Source organism: Oryzias melastigma, linkage group LG5, assembly GCF_002922805.2.
Source record: "Oryzias melastigma strain HK-1 linkage group LG5, ASM292280v2, whole genome shotgun sequence".
Lineage (NCBI taxonomy): Eukaryota > Metazoa > Chordata > Actinopteri > Beloniformes > Adrianichthyidae > Oryzias > Oryzias melastigma.
Window position 1 is genome coordinate 13,691,175 of NC_050516.1, and position 10,358 is coordinate 13,701,532.

Here is a 10,358-nt window from a genome sequence, read left to right on the forward strand (position 1 = left end):
AAAAAAAAAAAAAAAAAAAAAACTTTGGTCTTTTTTATGATGACGACTGAAATGACTGGAAAATGACTCGTTAAAACTGTTGACTCATGGGTGTTTAGCGCTGTGAGGATGTTGGGACTCATGGGAGATTCATTCGTTGCAGCTCCAAAAACATCTCTGCCTTTTCGATGGTAAACAGAAGCTTGTAATCAATAATGCGTTGCAATTAGTGACTCAGTACGGAGCCGTGAACGGTCCTTGAACGCTAATGAGCCAGGGCTGTTAAAAATATTGACTGAGGACACAAAAGAACATATTGTCTTGTCTGACTTGTTTTTCTTTGTCTCGTTATGTTTTGCCCTCCTCCTTTCTTTGTAATTTCCCTCTCCCACTGATTGAGTTTTAATTGCAAAGTCTGTTTGATTTTCAAAGACAGGCTTTTCGCATCCTTACAGCCGCCTGAATCCACGTTTCTCACACTTCATTCATCGCAGGCAGCTCCCCCCTCTTTTGTTTGCCATGACTTCCACCCCTCCTGGCATTTTCATTTGAACCGGGCAGACAACAGAATGATCTTCCCTCCCATAACAAAACGTGCAGGTACCAAAATGAAACTCCCACCTGCTCCGTTTTAGGATGATTGAGTCCATTGAAACAGCAGCAGCCACATGGAGGCGAGACAGCAGCTGGCACTTTTATTCTATGGAGCCACCCAGAGGACTTTGGCACAGAGAAAACTCGTGGCCGCTGAGTTAAGCAGAGGTCAGGGAGAACACATGGGAGTCATCAGTCAGCCCAAGCACTTGGGGAGATGTGAGGAATTAAAATGGGATGGGATAACGGTTGCAGAGTGACAACATGCTTGTCTTAGAGGTTTTTTATGGGCTCATCAGAGGCTAAAGTTCGGCGTTTGCCCAGACTGCAGCAGCCCTTCAAAAAGCAGCAGGAGTTCAGTGTGGAGCTTGTTATCTGCCTCCATTTACAGCACGCTTCAGAGCATCATCCAGAAATTATTAACCTTCAGCAGGAACTGAAGTGATTTACTCTCAGTTTTGTCTACAAGGAGTTGCCTGTTGAATTGTGCTTGCTGCTTTAGTTTTAAACTTCACTGGACCCAAACTAGGAGCTTGGACTTCAGATGTCCTCTAATCCGGCTTCTGGCATCAGTGAGCTATACTTCCTCATTGCTTTTCCATCGGAACAGTTTCATTGACTCAATCAAGATGGGCAGGAAATTAAAACTCATTTTTTGTTTGGATCTTTTTTTACCCTTTTATTTGGTTTGCTTGCTTTCACATTTTGCTTTAAGGGGAGAACAAAAGACCAAAGTGGATCAAACCACTTATTGTGGAGTGGCATTACCCAAATCAAGCCTGAACCACGAGGGGAAAAATGTATGAAGAGAATTATCAGATAGTTCACCAAATCACCTGCTTATCATTCATTGATTGTCTTTACTGCACCTCATTTACCCAACAGGTATTTTCGTACTTTTTCAGAATTCCAACTTCTTCAATCTTTGATTCTCATTTTCTCTTAAGTTTGTGAAAGATCTCTGTTCACAAAAGTGCCCTGCATCAAAGTTTTTGTGAAAGTAAACCGAGATCCTCATTCTCTTTCTGACCAGATTTTTTTTTTTTTTTATTGGACCAAACCAAAATTTGAATAAACTTTTGCATCATTGACAACCTTTTTGTGAACAGAGGTTGGTTTGACAGAGTTAATGTTCAAAACACAGTGGGAAAAAAACTCTTCATCAAATTAAACAGTTTATAGCTCTGTGTGTCAGAGTTGTTCAGTCAGCAGGTCTGTAGCACATCCAACTAATATCAGTTTGAAGACACATGGGGCGAATCCGAATTCTACCTCTAACCCTACGGCTTCTCCTTACCCCTCCAATTGTGGGGGCATTTGAAAGTGTCCAAAATCATTTTTTTAAGACCTAACCCTCGCTGCAGTGATGCAGAGCCCTCCACCACGAGGGTGATCCGTGTCGCACTGTACCATGAAGGAGAAGCACATGTGTGGATGTGCTCTGAAGCACATACGTTTACATTTAAATGTAGGAAATTACTTTTTGTTTTAGCTTGATCTTTTTAAAGTTATAAAATCAATGCTATGTATTTCTCAGCGCTAGCAGCTCTGCACTGAGGTGGCTGGAAGTAAATCCGAATTTGAAGACACCATTTTTCCAAAACTGGAGGGCTAAATGATGGGGTAAGAAGAAGCTGTGGGGGTTGGGGAAGAATTTGGATTTGGCCATGGTTACCAAGGTGCTCCTGGTGACTAGTGGTTCAATCAAAATGGTGACCCTTTCTTGACTGATAATACTTCCTTTTGCACTTTAAATAATTTCTTCAAATGGTTGATATTTTACTAATTAAATGTTTAAGCTCATTTCAACCTATTGCTTCCATAACTTTTTGTTTCACTGTTGTTATATCATAGGGTATAAATAATCAGTTTTGTCCGTGCAACTCTTTTTGAAAAAATATTGTTATAAATGGAAAATAGTCATACACTGGTAATTCAGCTAAAAGAGTGTCCTTGAACATGTATTCATCCCATGGTGTTTACAAATGAATATTTTTCTTTTTTTTTTTTTTTACCCTGTTTACTAGTGCATGTCTGTCATCCACAGCTAGAAGAAGCTTGGTGTGAAATGTCAAATTGATGCAAATCTCACGATTTTTGCTCCAGGCTTTCTCTTCTTTTTCTTTCCAAAATATGAAAGAATTGATGTCTTACAATTCTGTCTGAGCACAAACCGCAATTATTAATTTGTCCTCTGTGATCATTTAAAATGGTTGGGTCTTCCGTGAATTAAAAGGATTCTTGTTTTTTAGTTAGAGTACATAGGAACTTGTGTAGCTTTTCAAAAGTGAAACCTCAAAATGTGCAAATATGAACATTTACATAGAACTTTCATTGAAAGTGGTCAATTGAACGTGCATTACTGAGGGTGTTGTGAACCTAGCATCTTGACCAAAGCCAGACAGGCATGACCACCTGTAGGGTTTACCTCCATGCTTGTGAAATAAATAAAATTCTTGGCCTGTGATGAGCTTAGACCTTTGTATAAAAAATAAAAAAAAGAAAGAAAAAATTTCTTGTTAATGTCAAAAATTCCAAAAGTTATAGTATTTTTCCTTCTATTAATGTATTTGATGTATTCTCTTTCAGAATATAGAGTCCACATGTGTTACTTCAAAAGTGTAGCATTTTTTTATGTAGTCATTGTTTTTAAGAAAAGTCTAGAAAATGGATTTATCTGATAACATTCTGTGTTTCCACTGTAATTTACAGACTCTCAGAGCAATTTCAGGTCACGAGTGTCAAGCTGGAAAGAGGTGGAAATATAATAACTTAGAGTAAAATACTGCATGTACCAGAATGATGATTTATTGTCCTACAACGACCATTACATGCAGTGTGGTAGTCCACATTCGCTTTTTATTCTTAAGGGATTGACTGTAATCAAGGTTTTTCCTCACATATCCAGGTGTTTCTTGCCTTTGCCATTCGGGCCGGTTTTGTTCCACTTGACCTTCGTTTAAACACCAGCAGGATTTTGTTCACATCTGTGGTCAAAATGTGAATGGTGGGCTGTATTATGAAGCCGAACCCAGAGGACCTGTGTGCTGAGCTGCAGCACAAATTGCTGTGAAATGATAAAAAATCCCTCCCACTGATCTGAAAATGGTGTAACTGTGACTCACCTCTTCCTGAAAGGTGTTGATTCCCCATCGACTCGCTGCTGATGTGTGGTCGCGCCCCTTCATCCAGCGAGCAGCTGTGAGGAGCTAAAACAAAGCAAGGGAGGTGTCGGACATCTCAGTTGGCCTTCTTTCTACAAACTCCATTAATGTAGCCACAACTAGGACATTTATTTGTGTTCCTAACCCATTTAACGGAGCGGCAGAAGGGAAGGGTACACGTGCTAAAATTAACAAGGCGCCTGGTCAAGGGAAATGATGGTGAAGCTGATGTCACTGAGGGGTTATCTCTTCAGAGGATGGGGTCACCACAGTTCAAATATCACTTGTTCTCCTCATTTTTGGAGCTGAACCGTGCCACACGCTCCCCTGAGTTCTGGAGCTTTTAGGGATCATAGATTAAAAAAACAGTTTTTTATCTGGCTGAGCAGCAAAGAGAATGTGAGAGGAGAGGGACGCCTGGTGATGAGGCCACTCTGCAGGACACTTGGCTACAAGCCAGAGACTGTGGAGGGCCTGAAGAGGGACACACAGATAAGATGATCGTCTCTGCGCTTGTAAAGACCTTGGACCACATGGCGCCAGATGTACAGGCTAAAAACTGCTGATAACGGGGATCAGGACTGTCTTCATTAGCCCACAAAGATCAGACCATCACCGCTTATGGACCAAAACAGAAGAAAAAGGACAGCAGTCTGCAGAGACCCGGACCAGTTTCAACGTTAAATAAAATTCAAAACATGGAGGATTTCTTTAGCCCAACTCTCTAGAGGCAAACAAGCACAATTCATATGTGTCCTAGTCGTCGGTTGATTCAGTTCCTCTTAAACTGTGGTACAAGGTTTGGTGCTGCTCTCAAGCTGTCAGAGGTCTGTGAGAGCAGACGTGTCTTGCTCCACGTGACTATTTCCATTTCAGGTTATATGCTGGACGTTTGTCTGTCAGCTTCAGATGAAGTCTAGTTTTCTCTTCCTCCTCCTCTTCATCTATGGAGCTTCACGATCATCTTTGTGATCAAGCATTTCTGTCTGCAGCTTTTGTGCTCTGAACTTTGAGAGTCTCCTTTGGGACTGTTTTCATTCACCAGTCTTTGATTTTAGAACTGAAACACCAAATAAAACTGAATTTCTTCTCTATGAAAAAAAAATAGAAAATAAGTGGATTTAGTTTTAACTTTGCAGTCATGATTTTTGTTGTTTTTATCTGATCTGTGGGAAAAAAAAAAAACTTTTAGTGTCCAAACTTTTTTTTTAAACCAAAGGAGTAAATTTATGAGCTGAAATTCTTTTTAGGACTATATTTCATTTTTGTCAATCTTACAATGCAAACATTCTCAAATATTTATTGGTCAGAAATCTGAAGTTTAAACTTGATTTGATTTATTGATTTATTTCAAGCAGTATTGTAGACAATACAACAAAATTCACACAAAATGCATTGATTAAAAGAATAAGTCAAGTGTATGGGTGTAATTACTCATAATCAGAGATTTTCGCAGTGAGGCAAAATCCACACTTAGCTCACATTAGAATAATTAAATATTATTATAAACAAATGTCAAGTAGAATATTATTTACTGCTTGAAAACGAGTGTGAAGAAAAACAGTGATATAATCCCACCACCCAAGCAAAATCAATGACTGCTGCTTTGCAAACAAACATCAAGTTTGTTGTATGTCTCTGAGATTTCAAAGTCTTGCACTTGGCAACTATTTCAGAACCAGTTTATATCTGACAGACTTATTAACGATGAATAAAATAATTAATTACCCTTTAATACAGTTATCAGAGGTTGTGGTTGTTATCCAACCACAGCTGGGAGTGTGATGATGGAGAAGACTGCAGACAAAGAGCTTCACATGAAGTTTTCCAGTAGAACCATTTGACAGGACAACATGTTTCCTGAATAAAGACAGGATTATAAAACTGTTGACATCTCAGTGAGGTTTAGAGGGCTCTCTGATGGGCGCTCAATGAAGAGAAAATGAAAAACATACAAATAAGATTTTTTGTAAATATAAAAAAAAACATTGATTATAAAAAGCAGATTGATTTTCGATGTTTCACCTTTATAGCCCAACAAAGATTATTTAAATGTTTGAAGCTTATATCAAACGTGAGGAGATGTGAGCTTCTCTATTCACACAGGATACCACTGAACCTCCAGGTTGACAGATTTTTCCTCGTTCACAGGTCAGAACAGACAGCTGGGTCTGTCAGGGACAATCAGGTCCTAAAGTGTCTACTAAACAGTATAATGAGGAATGCTGAAACAGCAGGACAGTCGGTCATCCAGCTTTCAGAACTCAAATTACAAATCAAACATTATCATAAACGTTTTATTTTGTGTTACTAAAAGCATTGTCAAATAATATATATATATATATATATATATATATATATATATATATATATATATATATATATATATATATATATATATGTGTATGTATTATTTTTCCATTTAAAATGCAAAACATGCCTCACATTACTTGAGGGCAGGTATATTGTGACACTTGCAGTTGCTCATCTGGGAAATTTTTACAAAACTCCCAAATGAAAATGAACTGAATATTTATGGAATACTATTACCACAACGGAGTTCAATCCCAGAATGACATAACCATAGCAAAAGTCCTATTTTTAAATTGAAATATACAATTTGAAATAAAAAAAAAACAACAATTATTGCAATTATCGCATTCTTCAGATATAAGTAACTTTTTTTTTTTTTCGTTAATTTCTTTTTTGAAGATGAAATATCCGTTCTTAGTCTCATATTTTGTTAAATACATTTCTACTGAAACTGCGGCTGATTCTCAACTGCAATTTATTAGTGATTTTTTTTTCTTCTGGCATTTTTTGGCTGCTGTGACTTATAGTCCATAGGGACTAATATCCTGAAAAAACACGGTATCTAGTTTATGTATGTACAAATTAGCAACAATTTAACTGTCTGCGGTGTAGAGAATGAGTGGTTGACCTCTGATCGGAATGCCACAGGTTAGGTTCTTGCCTGGCCTTGCTTGCACATGTGTCCTTGGGCCAGACACTGAACCCCATGTTGCTCCTGCACGGCAGCAGAGTGTTTTAATCGGACTAAGCACTACATAGATAGACACCGTGCCAATTTCCTTGTGTCATGTTTAGGGATGCGAAATTAGAGTTGGGTTGAGAAAGTGGAAGTCAAATGTTGGCAGATCCTTGTCAAGGCAATGTGTGATAAACCTTAGATTAATGTTTTTTTTGTCTGTTTGATGTACCACCTATGTTGGCTTCCAGTTCTGACCGTTAAAGAGTACATCAGAGGGCAACTTTGATCCAGATTCAAGTTTCTTTGGATAGTTCATGCCGACCTCAACAACACGTGTTCAGATTTTCACTTCTAATAAAAAGTCTATGTTAACTCACAAATGTGTCTATTTCAGGATTCCGCATTCAAAACTCTTGCATTCACGCATCACTTTACAAGTTTGGAAGTTCATCTTCGGGCTCTACATGCAAACATGTAGCCATTGAAGGTGAATTGAAAGTTAAGTCAGTTAAGCCAAGGGTACGGATTAGGTAGTGGCAAGGTAGTGGCACATGGGTATTGTCTTTAATTTGTAGAAGTGCTAACTGTTTGAAAATTGATCAGTCAGTCAAACATTGGAATGGAGCTGTAAAAGAAAAAGCTGGAGCAATATTTGACATTTTGCACCAAGCCTCTGTAAACTGTAGGTACATGCGCTAGTACTAAGGCAACGACAGCCCAGCATGAACATCATACGCTAAAAGTCTGTTCCAGAACCCGCGTTTAGTGCATTTTAGAACACATAATACATGTAGCATTTGTTTGGCAGATGTTAAAGCACATAGGAGAACTGATGATAGTATTCAGTATAGACTAGACTTCTGAGAATCACTGGTGTCAATGACAGAGTCTAGATGTTTTATCTTTAGCTAGATGGCCTGCTGCTACAGTGATCACATTCCTTCTCCAGAGGTTCATCTCATCCCTCTCATTCTCAGCCAAACTGCCTGCTCCTCTTTTTTTTTCCCCTCTCATTTCATATTCACAGCTCTGCACACCAAATACAAATACAAAACCCCGCAGGAGCCGCTCGACGCCTCGCTTCTGGTGAGAATTTTCCTGAGCTGCCTGGCTGATGGAAGCTGGCGCTGCGAGGAAAGGTGAACAGAATGTAAATATGAGCTGTTTGGCTACCACATCGTCCCTGCATCAGCCTTGCTCAGCAGAAACAGTTCAGCAGCACAGTAGTCCATCGGCAACACAACCAGCGGGAACATCTGCCTCCTGACGTCGCTGTGAAACATGACAATTCATTCCGTCTTCACTGTGCAGAAATAGAACAAACACGTTTAAGCTGCAAACATTCATCAAAGATTCTCAGATCTGTCAACTACTCTGACTATAGCTAGAGATTGTGAAGCTGAACAGGTACAGTGCAATGTTACAATTCAACTTAAGATGAGGAGTCATGATTTTCTGTTTGTTTTGCATCTGGCCTAGTTTTACATTGGTGGTTCAAAGCAAACTTTCTACACCTGCTTTGACTTTTATTTTTAGCCTTCATTTTAAACAGCAAATACTGTGCTTTCCATGGACGCTCTGTTCACACTCATGTTGGCACCAGGGAGCTATACAGCACAGCTACAGACAGCATTTACTGACAGGAGCAGCCCCACTGGAGACACTAAGGTGAGGGGCTTTGGTTAAGGGCACCACAGTGGGAATAATGAGGCCAGAGAGAAACCTCTGTCCCAACCAAATTTCATCTCGTCAGTTCAAGAAGTTCAAAAGCCACAGCAAAATGTCAGAGTGCTTCTATGTTTGACACCTGACTGCGCAAAATTTGCACTTGACCAATCCCTGAGGGAGCAGTGTTCTTGCAGCTGTGACCTGGCACCCCTGTCCCACCTTTTGTGTTGAAACTGTGGTTTCTAGCCTCCAGCATATAAGGCATGAGGTCATCAATGCTGTCATGAAAAGTTGTGAGCATGAGGACATCCTCATTTGTTGCTTGAACCCATTGATGTCTACTGATGCAAATATGCATCAAACCACGTCTGCTCCAAACTTGCCTTAATTTAATGTCCACATGAAAGCAAAAACAAAAGTGATTTTTTTTCTTTCAAAGCTGGAAATAAATTCAGACTTTAAGGACTACAGCAAACTGTACATTTTTTTCTGTGTGTTGTATGAGCAAGTCAGTGCCATCTATGTGTGTTCACCATCTCTTGATGGTGGAATTTGTACTGGCACCTTCAGTAAAACACACGTTAGTAAGTTTTTTTTTTTTTTTTTTTTCTTAAAACCAGTCTACAAAGGAAAAAGGACAAAATCCAAATCACTTATGATTATTAGACTTGAAAAAGAATGCCATTTGTTCTTGGTGGGTTCTTGGAGAATGAGATTCTTGTCCTTGAGTTTTAGAGTGTATTCGGACTAGAAAAATCCAATGGTCTGGATTGAGTCTGCTTAATTTGTCCAAATTGATTTCAGAACCTTGCGTTTGGTCTCTTCACTCAGTGGCCAGGAATTACAAGGGCAGAGCAAAGCAACTATGGAAGTCCTACACTTTACATTCCTTGTCAGGATAGTTCGCTGATTCATGCTTTAAATTTCGCTGACCAATTTTGAACTTTTATATTAACATCAGGTACACTTTTAACTTTCTGCTTTGTAACGGCGGAGGCCTGCTGCATGGCAGTTACTTAGGAAACAACAGCTATAAAGATATGGGGATAAGTATTTTTGATGTGCAAGTTGTCAGGAAAACAGTGAGAAACAATGAGTATCAGGGAGCGTATTTAGACAGAGGAATCTCAGATCAAGCCGAAGCTCAGTCCGACTGAAAACAAGCAGAGACATCCTCAAAATATGGGTCAGAGAACAGTTCCCGGTGTATTCAGAAATGAAATCTGGTGCACTTTAAGCAAACCAAATGTGTCTAGTCTGAACACACATTTAATTTTTATAGAAACAGAGAAGAAGGTTTGTGGTCACGGCAAACAAGAAGTCAAACTTAAGCTGGACAAACCTGGGGTTAACATTTTACATCAATTCAGTTTATAAATTTTATCCTAGCATAAATTATAGATACATAGATAGATAGATGGGTTTTGTTTTTTGAAGCCTTAGAAATTGTCTCTATTCTTTGCAGATGATGTGGTCCTCTTGGCCTCATAAACCATGACCTCCAGTTTCGTCTGGAGTGGTTTGCAGCAGGATGTGCTGTAGCTGGGATAAGAACCAGCCTCTTTAAGACTAAGATTATGGTTTTCAGTAGGAAAAAGGAAAAGTGCACATTTGGATTAGAAAAGTGTGGAGGAGAATGTAAGTGTTTTGTTAAAAAGTGATGAGGATTTGCCATCAGACAGACCAGTAGATCAGTACAACTTGTGTAGTAATGTGGATTGTGTTCCAGTCTGTTGTAATAAATACAGATAGCTTCTGGTACTAAAGGTCTTAATTTACCATTCAGTCTATATTCCTATCCTCACCTATGAACATGAGCTCTCAGTTAAGAGTGAGTGGTTTATAAGAGCTTGCAGTTGGAAGAGGTTTGAAGCGAAATGTTGAAGTGGTGCGAATCTTTCTAATGTTTTTTTTGTCTTTCCCAGCTCTGTTTTGATATGTAAAAGGCTTGGTGTTAAATA

At 39.0% G+C, this 10,358-nt stretch overlaps 1 protein-coding gene and 1 long non-coding RNA gene across 2 annotated transcripts in view; one reads left to right on the plus strand and one right to left on the minus strand.

Annotated features, from left to right (window-relative positions):
- LOC112144627 (metabotropic glutamate receptor 7) overlaps positions 1–10,358 on the plus strand; it is a 224,648-nt gene that overhangs the window by 141,137 nt on the left and 73,153 nt on the right. The window lies entirely within an intron of this gene.
- Positions 2,572–3,945, minus strand: LOC118598757. The gene is made up of 2 exons (XR_004947862.1): positions 3,699–3,945; positions 2,572–3,560 (listed from the first exon to the last, which is right to left on the minus strand). It is a non-coding gene; the product is annotated as an uncharacterized LOC118598757 (long non-coding RNA).